Genomic DNA, 17,607 nt, shown 5'->3' on the forward strand with positions numbered 1-17,607 from the left:
TTCCTGAGAGTAGCCAAGTTACCACAGATTGTGTCAGACAGGCCTTAAAAAAATAGAATAAAGTTTGAATTTGCTAAAAGAAAAGGATTTCTTTAAAAGTTTACTTAAATTCTAGCATTCTACCTATCAAAGTTGAAAGTGCCAATTGAAGGTTTTTCATTCTAGCCAAGAAAGAAGCGGGTCTGGCTAGGAGAAGGGAAAACCTCTGTCCATTTTAGAACTATTTCTCCCTTGTGGCCCTAGCTGCTTCAAACCTGCCTTCTTCCCTCTTTCACTTTCTTAGCTCACCCCACAGACAGACAGACAGACAGACAGACAGACAGACAGATAGATAGATAGACAGATACACACCCCAAAACAAAGAAACCACAAGTTTTATAAAATTGTGACTAACCTAACTAATTAAAAGGGCATCTCCTACTCCTCAAGGCTTTTCTTGGGAGTTAAAGTTCATGCAAAGATTGCCCCCTGACCCTGCTCACTGCATTTAGGGGATTTAGGGTACACTGGTCCCTTCCAATTTTGGGGTGGCCTCCCCATTTCTCAAAAACATCTATGAGAAGCCAAATCTCTCATGGAGACTTCAATGCAGAACCCCAATTTAATGCCAACCACTACTCAAAACTACTTACTCCACTAAACTTCTCCATCCATCTTTCTTACCCTCTGGTAGTCAAGGCTGGGGTTCCTAATGTTTACAAAATGATATATTTAAAATATACACACCTCTAGGGGACCCACCATCCCTGACCCACAAGATTTAGTGCCTGTTCAAGTGTGTGCATGGTTAGCAGCTGGCTCTCACAAGCTGGGGGCCTCCTCTTGAGACTTCTGCAGGCCCAAGAAGAGGATTGGAGAGGCAGGAAAATGGCAGCCAATGGAAGGCAGATGGTCACTGAGGCAGAAGAGAAGCAAGCTGGGATCCCCCCCAGGGGAGTGAGGTCAGCCTGAGGTCAGGGAGGTGCTTGGTCTGGACACAGCATGCTTGGAGTGTGGCAGCCATAGGAGGGAAAGAGGCTGAGGATGGCAGAGGATGGCAGAGGATGGCAGAGGCTGGGTTGTTGCAGACATTTGGGAGGCAAAGAGGAAGAGCATGTGGCAAGCCTAAAAGGAAAGGCAGCTGGTAGGGGGCACCTGGATTTGAACCAGGGACCTCTTGATCTGCAGTCAAATGCTCTACCCCTGAGCTATACCCCCTGGCCTGCAAGGTTGCCCTTAATGAGCACCTTTCCAAGCTGCCACCACACCCAGAGCACTTGCCTTCCAGAGCCACTGCCAGTGCTTTGGAGAAGCCTCCCCAGAGCCCAGCTGCCTGCCCTGGCCCTGGGCACAAGAGCCTTGTCCAGGGACCCTCTGAGGGTCCCCAACAACCACCAAGCCCTCCACAGGTCCTTTGGACCTCACCCACTCCTACAGAGACCCCAGTCACATGGGGCTGCTACTTGTCCTTCCTCCTCACCCAGACCAGCCTAGCAGCACCCAAGTCATAGGAGTCAACCGTTCCCCAGGCCCCTGGAGATGAAGCTGAGACAGTGCTTTGGGCTTTTAGGTTCTGAATGGCCAGAAGCATAGAATGCTGCCCCACAGCTGAAGCTACAAGTCCTTTAGCTCGTCTACAAGCCTTGGGTAAGATTTGAGGTCACCTGGGTAGGGTTTGGGGCAACTGCAAGCCCCCATCTCTTGAGCACCAACATGAGGCTCCAGCCTCCTCCTCAAAGCCTAGCCTGCTTGGGTACAAGCTTGCTCTTTTTCCTGGTGGAGGGAATGTAGTAAGTGCTCTTCAAGGCAGACAACATCTGTTCATGCCCAGGGTAGGTTCTACAGCTCCTGGGCCCTGAGAAACCTGCAGCCCCCATCTCCTACCACAACTGCCAAGGCCCACTTTCTTGGCGCTCTGGGTTAGGGTCAGGCCTTTCATCTCCCACTACTGCCAAGTTCTCTGTCTCCTGGTGACCCTCAAGCCAGCTCTTCTTCACAAGGGGCTTCACAGCTGGATTTGAACCAGTCACCTCAGGAACCACAGGCCAGGATGAAGCTCGTGGGCCCTATTCCCTCAGTCAGCTGCTTTTTGGGTATGAATCCTCCAGGCTTGGCTAAAATGAAGGGCCTCTCCCAAGGCCTCAGCTCTCTCTGTCTCTGTCTTTGTCTCTGTCTCTCTGTCTCCATTTCCATATCTGTCTCCATCTCTGTCTCTTTCTCCATCTCTGTCTCTCTGTCTGTCTGTCTCTCCTGCTTTTTGAACCTTCCCAAAGCCAGCTCTAACCTGGATGCCAAGGATGACACCCCAGTGTTGCCTGAATCACCCCAGTTAGCTGGAATGCCTGAGAGACTAGATCTGGGGGAAGGCCAGTGCTTTGCCCATGAATCTGGCATGAGTGTAAGCAGAAAGAACAAATTTGGTTCCCAGAGGCAGGGCAATAGACAGAGGTTGAAGGCACAGGAGAAGCCAGGGAACACTTGACTGAAGACACACTTAAAGGCACAGGAAGAGCCTCATCAAGTGGCAGAATAGAGGCAAGGAAAGTTGCAACCTCTTTGGAATCCTCTCCAATCAACCTTAAAAGAAATCTTCAAGATGAATACTGGGGCAACAGAACCAACTAGGAGATGGTTCTTTCCTGAAACTTTCCTGAAGAAAACACCTTGGAAGGTAGAGAGAGTGAGAGGAGAAGGCAGCCCATAGCAAGATTGAACCAAGGATCACCATTGCAAGCCAACAAGAGCCCCCCAACCAATCCCAATTGTTAGAGTTTCTGAACATGGGCCCAATCCAACATGGAAACCCCAAGACCCTGCCTAAGCCAAGAGGAAAATACCACTACTCCCATACCTGGAAGTTGCAAGCCCTGAGATAAATTTGTCATGAGATCTCAAGCCCTAGTACAAGGCAGTCTATAATGTGCCTGACTAGTGCAAGTTTAAATGGAGGCCCAGAGTTCCTGTCCAAACCTGCAATGGATACTTGAACTCCATCTCAAGGCAGTCTTTAGTGTAGGTCTAGCCAGTGTAAGCCCAGAGTGAGTCCTAGAGCCTCTGTCCAAGCCCAAGATGAAGCCCTGAGCCCCAGCAAAAGGTAGTTCTCTGGGTCCTACAAACCATTAGCATGCCTTGGGGAGACTTAAATAGCTGTGGAGGTAGTTTTTAGAGCTCCACAGCCCCTAGGAAGGAAGAAAAAAAAGAATCACCCAAGTATAGTAAATTATTATGGAGACATGGAAGAACAAGGCACAAACTCAGAAGGGGACAGTGAGATCAAAGCAATTACATGAAAAACTTCAGAAAAAAAGGGAATTGGTGTTAGGCTCTAGAAGAGCTCAAAAAGGATTTCAAATATTAAATAAAAGAAGCAGTGGAAAAATAGGGAAGAGAAAGAAAGAGATTCAAGAAGAAAATAACATCTTAAAAAGCAGAATTGGCCACATGGGAAAAGAAATACAGAAATCCAGTGAAGAAAAGAGTTTTCTAAAAAGTAGGTTCGGCCAAATGGAAAAGGAGGTTCAAAAGTTCCTGGAACAAAATTATTTCTTAAAAATTAGAATTGGGCAGGGTAGAAGCTAATGATTTCATGAGACATCAAGAAACAAAATCAAAAGAATGAAAAAATAGAAGAAAACATGAAGTAGCTTATTTATAAACAACTGTTTTAGAAAAGAGATACAGGAAAGACAAATTAAGAATTATTGCACTCCCTGGAAGCCATGCTGTAACAAAACAAAACCAAAAAAAACTTAGTCATCATATTACAAGAAGCTATCAAAAGAAAATTGCCCTGATAGTCTTGAACAAGAGGGCAAAATAGATATTAAAAGATTCTAGGTAAGTAAATTAGGTGAACACAGAATAGTATACATGTCAGAACTTTGGGAAGGGAAAGATTTTAAAACCAAGCAAGACTTAGATAGAGTCACAAAATGCAAAATAAATAATTTTGACTACATCTAATTAAAAAGGTTTTGTACAAACAAAACCAATGTAACTAAAATTAGAAGGAAAGCAACAAATTGGGAAACAGTCTTTATAACAAAAACCTCTGACAAAGGTCTAATTACTCAAATCTATAAAGAGCTAAACCAGTTGTACAAAAAATCAAGCCATTCTCCAATTGAAAAATGGGCAAGGGATACGAATAGGCAATTTTCAGTTAAAGAAATCAAGACTTTTAATAAGCACATGAAAAAGTGTTCTAGATCTCTTATAATCAGAGAGATGTAAATCAAAACAACTTTGAGGTATCACCTCACACCTAGCAGATTGTTCAACATGACAGCAAAGGAAAGTAATGAATGCTGGAGGGGATGTGGCAAAGTAGGGACATTAATGCATTGCTGGTGGAGTTGTGAATTGATCCAGCCATTCTGGAGGGCAATTTGGAACTATGCCCAAAGGGCGATAAAAGACTGTCTGCCCTTTGATCCAGCCATAGCACCGCTGGGTTTGTACCCCAAAGAGAAAATAAGGAAAAAGACCTGTACAAGAATATTCATAGCTGCGCTCTTGTGGTGGCAAAAAAAAAAATTGGAAAATGAGGGGATGCCCTTCAATTGGGGAATGGCTGAACAAATTGTGGTATATGTTGGTGATGGAATACTACTGTGCTAAAAGGAATAATAAAGTGGAGGAATTCTATGGAGACTGGAACAACCTCCAGGAAGTGATGCAGAGTGAGAGGAGCAGAACCAGGAGACACAGAGACAGACACATTGTGGTACAAGAGAATGTAATGGACTTCTCCAGTAATGGCTTTACAATGTCCCTGAACAGCCTGCAGCGATCTAAGAGAAAAAAAAAAACTAAACTATCCTCAAGCAGAGGACAAACTGAAGGAGTAAAAACACTGAGGAAAAGCAACTGCTTGACTACAGAGGTTGAGGGGACATGATCAAGGAGAGACACTAAATGAGCACCCTAATGCAAATACCAACAGCAAGGAAATGGGTTCAGAGCAAGGACACATGTGAAACCCAGATGAATTGCCTGTTGGATAGGGAAGGGGTGGGGAGTGGGGTGGGAGGGGGAGGAAAAGAAAATGATGTGTTTCCAATGAACAATGTATTAAAATGACCAAATAAAATAATGTTTAAAAAAAGATTCTAGGGATTACTTCCTGAAATAATTCCCCAAATGACAACTTTGAGGAACATTATAGTTCAATTCAAGAGCTCCCGGTCAAGGAAAAATACCACACACAGCCAGAAAGAAACAATTCATATATCATTGAACTACAGTCAGGATTACACAGGACTTAGTAGCTTCCACATTAAAGAATCAGTATACTTGAAATACATTATTCCAGAAGGCAAAAGGTAGGTTTACAACTCAGATTTACCTACCCCACAAACTGAACATGCTCTTTATGGGAAAAAGTTACTAGAATTAATTGTAAGAGAACCATTGAACCAATAAATAAGACAAGTATTTGGTTTTATAAAAAACAAACAAACAAATAAAATAGATAGAGCACTAGTTAATTTGATTAAAAACAGAAAGACAAAAATAAAATTACCAGTATCAGAAATGAAAAGAGGAATTTACTACCACTGAAGAGGAAATTAAAGCTGTCATTAGGAGCTATTTTACCCAATTATATGCCAATCAATCTGACGACCTAAGTGAAACGGATGAATATTTACAAAAATATAATTGCCCAGAGTAACAAAAGAGAAAATAGAATATTTAAATTCCAAAGAGATCCAGAAAATGGAGAAGGGACCTACTTGCACAAAAAATATTTATAGTATCTCCCTTTGTAGTGACAAAGAACTGGAAATTGAGGGAACATCCATCGACTGGGATATGACTGAATCAATTGTGGTATATGATGGTGATGCAATACTATCATGCTATAAGAAATGATGAGCAAGATGATTTCAGAAAGACCTGGGAAAAACCTACACTAACTGATACAGAGTGAAATAACCAGGAGAACATCATATAGAGTAACAGCAATATTATTTGATGATCAGTTGGTCCCAGCATGCTTGGAGTGTGGCAGCCACAGGTGGGAAAGTGACTGAGGCTGACAGAGGCTGGAATTGTTGCAGACACTTTGGAGGCCAGGAGGAAGATGAGTACGTGGAAGGCTTAAAAGATATGGCAACTAGTAGGGGGCACCTGGATTTGAACCAGGGACCTCTTGATCTGCAGTCAAATGCTCTACCCCTGAGCTATACCCCCTGGCCTGTAAAGACATTCTTAATGAGCACCTTTCCAAGCTGCCACCACACCCAGAGCACCTACATTCCAGAGCCATTGCCAGTAGTTTGGAGAAGCTTCCCCACGGCCCAGCTGCCAGCCTTGACTCTGGGCACAAGAGCCACATCCAGGGTCCCCCACACCCACCAAGCCCTTTACAGGCCCTTTGGATCTCATCCATTCCTACAGAGTCCTTAATCATACAGGGCTTTGTCTTGTCCTCACTTCTGAGACTGGCCAGCTGGCCCCTAAGCTGGCAGAGGTCAGAGTTCTCCAGCCTAGTGGCCTTTGGCACCAGTGTATAGCTCCAGGCTGCTCCTCAGCCCCTTGCCAGTTTGGATACAGGCTTGCTCCTTTTCCCTCTGGAGGGCTCACTGTTAGTGCCCCTCCCCCACACGCCCCCCCCTGGCTACCCCAAGGCGGACTCCATCTCTCACCATGACCAGGTCAGGCTCCATAGACAGTCCCTGGGCACATGGCTGCTCCTCTCTCTCTACTGCTTTCTGATCCTCCCCACAGCCAATCCTATCCTGGATGCCAAGGACAGCAACCTAATGTTGCCTGCAGCAGGCCAGCCAGAGGAAAGGCCTGAGAGGCTGGAGTAGGAGGGAGGGCAGGGCTTTTGCCCATGGAGATGGGGGAAGGGTAAGCAGAAGGAGCAGGACCAGACTCCAGAGACAGGGCAGGAGGCAGAGTCTAGAGGCACCTTGAGAAGCTAGAGGGCAATGGGCAGAAGCCACCAGCAGAGGAAGAGACCTGGGGTCAAATGCAGGGACAAAGGAGATGAGGGAGAAAAGAGGAGGCCTTGGCATGGACCAGGACTAGTGACCTGGTCACCTGTGGTTTTCTATGTCCCTGGGGTGACCCAATGGCCCTGAGCTTCCATGAAGGGTGCCTGCTATAAGGTGTGCCTGGTCAGCAGTTAGCTCTGTCAACTTCTGGCTTCATTCTGATACTTCTGAATGCCCCAGAATAGGATATTTTCTCCCAATTTTTTTCAATTTTGTTTAGAAACAATTTTTGATATTTTAAAATTTTACAATCCATATTTTCTCCCTCTTTAGTTTCCCAAGCCCTCCCCAAGGCAGTGAATAGTGTAGTATAGGTTATACTAGTACTTTCATATAATATATATTTCCATATTACTCTTCTCATGATAGAAGACACATATCATACACAAAATAGAAATCTCTAGTGCAAAAATATACTGGAAGATGACATGCATTGATTTTCCTTCAGACTTGTTATGTTGGGATTTTGGGTGAGGAAAGAACAAGAGGGCACATATAAATAATTAAGATTTATTGTTTGGGAAGGGGAGGAAGGATCAGGGGTTTAGGAGAAAATTATACTAGTTATCTAACATCTATTATCTATAAACTATCTAAACTTATCTTATTAAGCTAAACAGTAAAATCCCTACTAGCCAATTCTCACTCCAGAAGTCCAATCAAATGGACCAGGATCTTCAGTTGGATAGTTTATCTTCAATCTTCTTGATTCAAAGCTGCCAGCAGCCAGATTCAAAAGATTTCTTTCCTTCTGTTGGTCTTAGGAGAAAGCCTTTCCAAGCCTCAACCTCAATTCCTTCCAGGAGATGAAGTCCATTGGGCATAGAATCTTTCCCAGATCTCAAGCCTCAGGCTCCCATGTGACCCTTAGACACATGCTCCTGTAAATCACTCCCTCTGAGGTTTATGTCTCTCAGTTTTTGGAAACCATTCATCCCTTATCACAGACTCCAATAGTTCCTTCTTTGGCTCTTGGTAGCATTTTCATCATGAATCCCATGTGGTTATCTTGGAGGCTTGTCTTCCTGATCACGGTTTACTCCTTCACAGTTGAGCATCACACACTACTTTTGTTACTGAATATGTTGTTCTCCTGATTCTGCTCCCTTCACTTTGCATCAGTTCATAGAAGTCTTTCCAGGTTTTTCTAAACTTTTCCTATTGATGGTTCTTTATGGAGCAATAGTTTTCCATTACAACCATATAACACAACTTGTTTGTCATTCCCCAAGTGATGGGCAACACTTCACTTTCTAATTCTTTGCCACCACAAAAAAGTTGCTATAAATATTTTGTTACAGGTGGATTCTTTTCCTTTATCTTTGATCTCTTTGTGATACAGACCCAGTAGTGGTATTGCTGGGTCAAAGGGTATACATCATTTTGTTGTGCTTTGGAGCTAGTTCTGTATTGCTCTCTAGAATGGTTGAATCAGTTTACAATTCCACCAATAGTGTATTAGTGGCACAATTTTCATTCATTCCTTCCAAAATTTATTATTTTTCCTTTTTGTTCATGTTGGCAAATTTGGTAGGTATGACATGCTATCTCAGAGTTGTTTTAATGTACATTTTTCTGACCAATAGTGATTTGGTGTATTTTTGAAATATGAGTATGGATAGTTTTCATTTCTTCTTCTGAGAACTGCCTGTTCTTATTCTTTGGCCATTTTTTCAATTGGAAAATACCTTGTATTCTTATAAATTTGACTCAGTCCTTTTTATATTTGAGAAATGAGGATTTTGTCAGATACAGTTGCTATAAATTTTCTCCAAAAATTTATTGTTTCTCTTCTAATCTTGGTTGCATGGAATTATTTATATAAAAAACAAACAACTTTATTATCATGTAATCAAAATTATCTATTTCATTTTTTTAGAATGATCTCTATGTCTAGTTTGTTCATACTTTTGTCCCTTATCCATAAGTCTGACATGTGATCTTTTCCATATTCCCCTATTTTGTTTAAGGTGTCACCCTTTATTTCTAGATCAAGTATCCATTTTCATTTATACTGGTTTATGGTGTGAAATGTTGGTCCATACCTAGTCTCTACCATGTTTCTTTCTAGTTTTCCCAGTAGTTTTTGTCAAATAGTGAGTACTTTCCCCCAAAGCTTGGATTTTTAGATCTATCGAATGCTAAGATGTTCTGGATATTAACTGCCATATTTTGATTACCTAATCTAGTCCCTTTGTAAAAATTAAAATTAATTATGGTAATTTCAAACATTATGTTGTAGGAGATTAATTAATGATTATTAGAAATAAAGGAATAAAAAGGTAGCAAAATGAAAACCATGTGCCCATGGCTAATCAGTCTTTTCAAAATCCCCATTTACCACCACAGTTGCCGATAGGAAGTAGAGGACAGACCAGGAACACCACTGCCTAATATCCTCTGTCAACAAGAAGTATTTAATGACAGGAAGTCAGTGGGCTCCCAGGAAATGTAGTTTTTAGGGTAACAGATTTCTAATCACACACTTTAATTCCTCACTCTATTTCATAGCCAGTACCAAATTGTTTTGATGATTACTGCTTTATATTATAGTTTGATATCTGGAATGACCAGGCTGCCTTCCTTCATGTTTTTTTTTTAATTAATTCCCTTGGTATTCTTGGCCTTTTGTTCTTCCAGATGAACTTTGCTTTTATTTTTTAAAGTTCTATGAAATTGTTTTTATATGATTGGTATGACACTGAATAGGTAAATTAATTTAGGGAGGATTGCCATTTATATTATATTGGTTCTGCCTATCCATGAGCAATTAATGTTGTACCAAATGTTTTTGGTCTAACTTTATTTGTGGGAAGAGTGTTTTATAATTGTGTTCATATAGTTGTTGGATTTGTTTTGGTAGTTGTACCTGTAGGTATTTCATATTGTTTAGTGTTAGTTTGAAAGGAATTTCTTTTTCTTTCTCTTGCTGTTTGATTTTGTTGGTAGTAAGTAGAAATGCTGATTTAGGTGGGTTCTTTTATATACTGGAACTTTGCTGAAGTTGTTAATTATTTGTATTAGTTTTTTGGTTGATTCTCCAGGTATGTCATCATATCATCTGCAAAGAGTGATAATGTTGTACTTTCATTGCCTGTTCTAATTCCTTCATTTCTTTTGTTGCTCTTATTGCTATAGTGAGCATTTCTATAAACAACAGTGTGATAATGGGCATCCTTGTTTGACTCCTGATGTTACAGGGAAGGGTTTTAGTTTATCCTCATTACAGATAATGTTTGCTGATGGTCTTAGATAGATGCCATTTATCACTCTGAGGAAGGTTCCAGTCATTCCAATGTTTAAATTTTTTTTTTTCAATAAGGAATGGGTATTGTTTTGTCAACACTTTTTCTGCATCTATTGAAATAATCATGTAATTTCTGTTGGTTTTGTAATGATATAATCAACTATACTAATGGTTTTCCTAATACTGAACAATTCCTACATTCTTGGTATAAAACACACCTGATTGTGGTGTATGATTCTTGATATATAATATTGTAATCTCTTTGCTAGTATTTTGTTTAAGAATTTTGCATCAATACTCATTACAGAGATTGGTCTATAGTTTCTTTTCTCTGTTTTAGCTCTTTATGGTTTTGGTCCAGAAGAGGATTTGGGAGGCAGGAAAGTGGTCATCAATGGAAGGCTGTTAGAGCTCTCCAGACTCTGTTTGCCCAGAGGCTCTGATATCCCCAAAGAGCAAGGAGAAGATCATGTCATCCAGGTTCTGGAGAGACAAGCTATAGTCCTCTCCAGGGTCATGGGGCCAGTCTGAGTTCAACAAGATGCCTTGGCTTGGGCCCAACATATTTGGAGTATACCAGCCATAGGTGGGAAAGAGACTGAGGCTGGAACGAAGTGGGGACTTTTTTGCCTGGGAATCCAGAGCCAAAAGATGTGTGTAGGCCTAAAACCATCCTTTTGATCTTCAGCAGGGCTATCAAAGGAGGCTGCTAAGGGAATGACTCTCTTTTTCTTTAGCTTGCATTTTATTATTTAATAAACGATTATAAATTAAGAATGGTCCCTACCAAATTTTAGCCATAACAGGATGGTAACTATGAATCTGAAATCTGAGTTCTCCTTTTTGGCTTTGTTCTAATTTTTTTTTTCAAGGAGTGAATTATACAAATAATATAGAAAAATTTTCTTAAGTTCTGGGCTCCTGAGAAGTTCAGACTGTCCTAGAAAATTGTGGGGTAAGATTCCTGTTTCTTTTTTGAGTCTATTACTTGTGAACAGTTTTCTTGTATGTTTGCTTGTGTTTGTCCATTATATTGTTTCCTTTTTGGTTGGAGAGAGAAGAAGGCAAGTCAGCAAGGTAAACTGATAGAAAAGTTTCCAAAATGAAAGGAAAACAACAGGGTTAGGTTAGCTTTAATAATAGAGGAATAAGAAAGAGAGGACCTTCAGGTTTTTTTAATCCTCATTTCTTAAGAAAGAATAAATCATAAATTAAGTTGTGCCTAGGCAGTTCAATTGAACCATATGTCCTCTAGGGAGAGATCCAAGGTAAAGATTTAGGAAGTATTAACAGTTTCTGTTTTTTTGTTTGTTTGTTTGTTTCACTTGTTTTGTTTTATTTTGTTTTATAAATGGGAAATAGGCATAGTAAGAAGCTTGTCCCACTCAGATCTCCTTTACATAGACTGTTCATCTCATGGAAACAAGAGTTATTACTGATAGAGCTGGGAATAACTAAAAAGAAAAGCCATCAGCTTTTGAAGAAGTGGTTTAAAACTATGACACCACATAGGGTCTCTCAAAGGAACTCTGGCCACAGAAGGGGAAACCAGAAAAATCCTGATTTAGGATGATGTGAGGGAGGGGATGGGACTTTGAGGTCTGAGTGGAGTGACTTTTGTTTTCTATACACCCTGATTCTTTACTCCCATTTATTCCAGTCTAATCCCTTTCCCCCTAGTAAAGAGCCTCATATAACCCTTAAGGTGGGTGACACTTAGTATGATTGTCTATTGGACACTGAGGCTTCAAGATCTGTCTTACTGAGCAAACCTGATCCTAAATGTGCCACTATCAGTAACTTAAATGCAGTTGGAGTGTCAGGGAAGTCTCAAAATATTTGTAAGCTTTCTCCTTGCCTTGTACCCATGGGGCCTCTGTCTGTAGAACATTCATTCCTCCTAATGCCTGACTCCCTGATAAATCTATTAGGCAGAGGTCTCTTATGAGGGCCACAATATCTTGCTCTCCAGAAGATTCTTTGTCTCTACAATTGCCTGAGGATTCTCTGACTTTATTCCCAGTTCTTCTTCTTGATTATCAGGAGATAGCAGCTCATCCTTTTGAAATTCCAGCAGACAATCCTGGGTTCCTCTGGACCAATTCCTCTTCTCACCTGGGCCAATGTAAGTCAGCTGCTCCTTTTACCAACAGGACAAATAAGTGGTCCTCCACCCTCCATTCCTCAGGGTCCTTTGTCCAAGGAGCTGTCTTTAGAGATGATCTATTTTTAGTGACACCAGATGTCAAGACATGCCAGGGAGAGAGCAGACATTTCTTCTTAGAGTTCCATCAGAGGAACCACAAAGTCTCCAGGTCAAAGTGGTGCCTTCCAAAACTGGAATATTTAGGTCTTATTTTAGCTGCTGGAACCTGCTTTATTTCTCCTCAATGCATTCAAGCTACCCAATAGTTCTCTGCTCCCTCTTGAAGAGGCAGTTGAGAGCATTCCTGGGAGTCCCTGGGTTCTACTGAAAATGGATCCCTTGCTATGAGGATATTACTAAGCCCCTCGTAACTCTGACTAATCAGTCCCTGGACCATTTGAGTAGGATTCCCAACACCAGTCAGTTCACACAGAATTAAAATAGGCCATTCTGTCTGCCTCTGCTCTAGAAATTGAAAACTACAGAAAGTCATCTATCTTTTATGCACATGAACAGAGCAGAGTGACTTCTTGGGTCTTGACCCAAGTCTTGGACCCACATAATACCCCCCAGCTTACTACTCTGTATAGAAGAATGCTGTGATTGCTGGAGTACCACCATGCCTTTGGGCTTCTGGAGCCATGGCATTCTTAGTAGAGAAAGCCACTGACATAGTCCTGGATTCTTCTTTAACTAGTGGAACTCAGCCTGCTTGGGAAAGTCTGCTACATAGATGAGGCTGACTACATTGAATGCCATAAAAACTGAGTAAAGAATTCTTGGATTCAGCATTCTCATGTAAAACCAGTGCCATATATTCACCGAGTAACCATATCTTATGCATCAAATTGCCTAAGCCACACTTTTACCAGGAGATGAACTTATATATCTGCATATTGAGAATCAGGGCTATTTTAGCCATCTAGTAAATTTAACTTTTAAGATATAAATCTGTTTCTTTAAAAATACCTGTTTAAGTGCCACATTGTTGAATGGGGTTGGGGAATGGTTTTTCTTTTGATTTCTTCCCCTTTGTTAGTTTGAAGTGTGATTTTTAAAAATTTGTTAATGGCATTATACCTGATATTGGGTATTGAAGGATCATTCTCCAATGTCTAACAACCCTGAGAACATTGCCTATTCCAAAACTTGGACTACTGCAACCAGATATACTAAAAAGGGAGTGCTAATAAGCTGATGATCACAGATGCCAACAGTCCTGTGGAGGTGATATAAGAGGGTGCCAAGGTGGAGAGAGCCATCTCATGGGAGAGGCAAAGAGTGATGGTTCACCAAAGACTGAGGTAGGCTTTTCTGACTTGTTCTCTGGTAGGACATCTCCTCTCATGGAGGAAATTCTCACTTGGCTCTGATTCCAGTATGCTGTCCCTATGATCCCTGAATGGAATAGAAATGAGACTAGGGCACCTCATTCTCCTTTTGTCATACATCTATACCTCTTCTTCTTTGGGATGGAAACTTTATTAATCATAGCAGATGCTGGGTGACCACAATATTGTTTAACGTAACCTATATGCTTGTAGGATAGAAGCCATCTCTATTAAAAAGTGGATAAGTAGCAGGAATTTCTTATAAATATATATATAAACATTTTAATAACCCAATGGAAGTGCTTATTGGATCCAGAAGGGGCAAGGGAAGGAAAAAAATGAAATATGTAAACATGGAAAAATATTTTAAAAATAAAAAATTTAAAAAATACACACACACATATATTCTCTTATTTTTGGGAAAGGTGGTTTATATATTATTTTCATGATGTATTTAATACATTCTTAAGTAATGACTCTAACCACACATCCTAAACCAACTCTATTGTTGCAAAAAGATATACACCATTTTAGGATGTTCTTTTCTGTTACCATTGAGTTATATCTGTGGATCCTTGGCAATATTTCAGCCTCCATAGAGAGGATTGTGGAACTCTCACAAGATTAAGATTTTTTAAAACAGCTTTAGGGAAAGATATTGCCAGTGACCTGGCCCAGGAAAGTGGATCTTCTGGAGAAAATGTTGCAGGTACCCTTATAATTCCAGACTGTGTAAAAAGATGATAGCAACAGAAGATGCCAGAAGAAATCAGTCACTATTTCATGGGCCTCTGGGTGAGCCTCTGCATATAATGAAGTGTCAGCATGGCCAGCAGTTGGCTCTGACAAGCTGGTGGTGTCCTCTTAAGGTTTCTTCAGGCTCCAGAAGAAAACTGAAGAGGCAGCCAATGGGAGGCTGCTGGACATGGCCAGACTCCGTGTGTCCAGAGCCCCTGAAATCCTCAAAGAGCAAGGAGAAGACTGTCATCCAAGTCACAGAAATGGAAGCCAGGGTATGGGACCAGCCTGAGGTCAGGTTTGAAGTGTGCCAGCCCCAGGTGGGAATGAGGCTGAGGCTGGCAGAGGCTGGGTTTCTTGTAGGTACTTGGGAGGCCAGGAGGAAGAGGAGCATGTGGAAGGCCTAAAAGGAGAGGCAGCTGGTAGGGGGCACCTGGATTTGAACCAGGGACCTCTTGATCTGCAGTCAAATGCTCTACCCCTGAGCTATACCCCCTGCCCCGTAAAGATATTCTTAATGAGCACCTTTCCAAGCTGCCACCACACCCAGAGCACCTGCCTTCCAGAGCCAGTGCCAGTGGTTTGGAGAAGCCTCCCCAGGGCCCAGATGCCAGCCCTGACCCTGGGCACAAGAGCCACAGCCAGGGGCCCCCTCTGAGGGTCCCCAACACCCACCAAGACCTCCACAAGCCCTTTGGGCCTCACCCTTTCCTACAGAGGCCTCAGCCATATGAGACTGCTAATTCTCTTCTCCCTGTCTAGACCAGACTAGCAGGTCCCAAGCAGGCAGGACACAACACCCACTGGTCTGGAGAACAAAGTGAGACAGTCATTTGGGCTTTCAGCTTCATATAGCCCAGAGGTGTGGAAGGCCCCCTCCACAGAAGCTGCAAGTTCTTGTGCCCTTCCACAGGCCTTGGGTGAGCCTCGATGTCTCCTGGAGAGGGTTGGGGAGAACTCCAAGCCCCATCTCTTGTGCATGAGGCTCTTGGTTGTCCCTCAACCCCTAGCCTGTTAGGAGATGGAATTGCTCCTGTTCCTGTAGGGGGGGAACAGAGTTAGTGGCCCACACAGGTAGGTGACCCTGTCTGCCATAAGGAAAATACTGTCTACCTTTGACCATGAGGCTCTCCAGACAATAGGATCTGGGCAGTCTGTTGCCTCCATCTCCCAAAAGTCTTGCCAAGGTCTACTTTCCTGGTGTCCCAGAGCCAGGCCTTGCATCCTCCACTGCTGCCAGGCTCTCTGTCTCCTTGTGACCCTCATGCTAGCTCCTCGAGATACATAGCTGAATTTGAACAAGCCACCTCATAGAACTTCAGGCTACCAGCCTGGGCATGAGCCAATAGAGAGGAAGCTCCAAAGCCTTGTGCCCTCAGTCAGTTCCTCATTGGCTGGGCAGACTACAGGCCTTTCTAACAAGATCTTCTCCCAAGGTCTCAGCTCTCAGCTCTCTGTCTCTCTCTCTGTCTCTCTGTCTCTGTCTCTGTCTCTGTCTCTCTCTCTTTCTCTCTGTCTCTGTCTGTCTCTGTCTCTCTGTCTCTGTCTCTCTGTCTCTCTCTCTGTCTCTCTCCCTCCCCTCTTATTTGACCCTTCCCACAGGCAATGCTAACACAGAAGCCAACATTGTCAGCCCAATATTTCCTGTAGCAGTCCAGTGAGCTGGAAGTCCTGACAGGTCAGACAAAGAAAAATGTCAGTGCTTTTGCCCCTTCACCTGAGGGGAGTGTAAGCAGAAGGCCAGGGGCAAGCCCTAGAAGCTGGGGAGCACACAGAGTTAGATGCTTGAGGCATGTGAGAAGCTAGAGAGCAATGGGCAGAATACACACTTGCAGGTACAGGAGGAACCCTGATCTCAAATTCAGGGACAAAATTGATGAGGGAGCAAAGAGGAGGCCCTGGCCAAGCCCAGGACCAGAAATGTGGTTACCTGCAGTTTTCTATCTCCTTGGGGTGACTCCATGACCCTGAGCCCCCAGGAACAGTGTCTGCTAGGGTGGGAGCCTGGTCAGCAGTTTGGCTCTGACAAGCTGGTGGCTTTCTCTTTAGGTTTCTTCAGGCTCCAGAACAGGTTTGGGGAGGCAGGAAGGTGGCAGTCAATGGAAGGCTGCTGGACTCGGTCAGATTCTGTGTGCTCTGAGACCCTGACTGCAAAGAGGCAAGAAGTCTGTGTCATCCAGGCTGGGGTCTAAGAAGCAAGCTGGGGTCATCTCCAGATATGTTGGACCAGGCTGAGATCAGGAATGTGCTTTGTTCTCTGCTCAGTATGCTTGGAGTGTGGCAGCCACAGTTGGGAAAGAGGCTGAGGCTGGCAGAGACTGAGTTCATGTAGATGGGGAGAAAAGAGAAAGAAGAGCATGTAGGAGACCTAAAAGGAAAGGCAGCTGGTAGGGGGCACCTAGATTTGAACAGGGGGCACCTAGATTTGAACAAGGGACCTCTTGATCTGTAGTCAAATGCTCTACCCCTGAGCTATACCCCCTGGACCACAGGGATACCCTCCATGAGCACCTTTTCAAGCTGCCTTCCAGAGCCAGTGCCAGTGCCAGTGCCAGTGCCAGTGCCAGTGGCTTAGAGAAGCTTCCTTAGGTCCTCCAGCTGCCAGCCCTCAATCTTGGTTGAAGGGTCATGTCCAGGCCCCCCTCTGAGTGTCCTCCACACACCCCAAGCTGTTAGATATATGGTTGGACTGAATACATTTAGTTGGTCACCAGGGATTTAATTACTAAATCCCAAAAATGAATTACTAAAATCAGAATGGAATTTATGGTAGTTTATTCTACAATAGAGGGAAGATATTAAGGAAGAGAGAAAGAGAAGAAAAGGAGAGAGATAGCTGCTCCGAATTCCTCTGAGCCAGACAGGAATTCAGCCAGGCAGGGAAAAGGAATTCCAAGATGATGGGCCTCTCCAGAGGCTAGTGCCTCCAGAAAGGCCAAGGGAAAGGGAGCCAGTCTTTACCCAAACCATGTGTCAGTTTAATTAGCAGATTCTTTATCAGCCTCTTCTTCATCATCCTCAGCTGTAATAGAACTGCCAGTAGCCTCTGGCAGAAGTCTAGCAGAACATCTTCTCACAGGAGGTTCCACTCCAAGTGTGTCTGAGTGCCAAATTGAACTCCACTTTTAAAGACCTTTTCTCTTGTGTCACATCCACTAAATT

At 42.9% G+C, this 17,607-nt stretch overlaps 4 non-coding genes across 4 annotated transcripts; all 4 read right to left on the bottom strand.

The window, feature by feature from the left end:
• Window positions 1-1,125: 1,125 nt before the first annotated feature.
• Window positions 1,126-1,197, bottom strand: TRNAC-GCA (transfer RNA cysteine (anticodon GCA)). The gene has a single exon. It is a non-coding gene; the product is annotated as a tRNA-Cys (tRNA).
• A 4,905-nt stretch (window positions 1,198-6,102) lies between these two features.
• Window positions 6,103-6,174, bottom strand: TRNAC-GCA (transfer RNA cysteine (anticodon GCA)). The gene has a single exon. It is a non-coding gene; the product is annotated as a tRNA-Cys (tRNA).
• An 8,695-nt stretch (window positions 6,175-14,869) lies between these two features.
• On the bottom strand, window positions 14,870-14,941 carry TRNAC-GCA (transfer RNA cysteine (anticodon GCA)). The gene has a single exon. It is a non-coding gene; the product is annotated as a tRNA-Cys (tRNA).
• Window positions 14,942-16,855: 1,914 nt separating this feature from the next.
• On the bottom strand, window positions 16,856-16,927 carry TRNAC-ACA (transfer RNA cysteine (anticodon ACA)). Its single transcript has one exon. It is a non-coding gene; the product is annotated as a tRNA-Cys (tRNA).
• Window positions 16,928-17,607: the final 680 nt, after the last annotated feature.

This window comes from Monodelphis domestica, chromosome 5, assembly GCF_027887165.1.
Source record: "Monodelphis domestica isolate mMonDom1 chromosome 5, mMonDom1.pri, whole genome shotgun sequence".
Taxonomy (NCBI): domain Eukaryota; kingdom Metazoa; phylum Chordata; class Mammalia; order Didelphimorphia; family Didelphidae; genus Monodelphis; species Monodelphis domestica.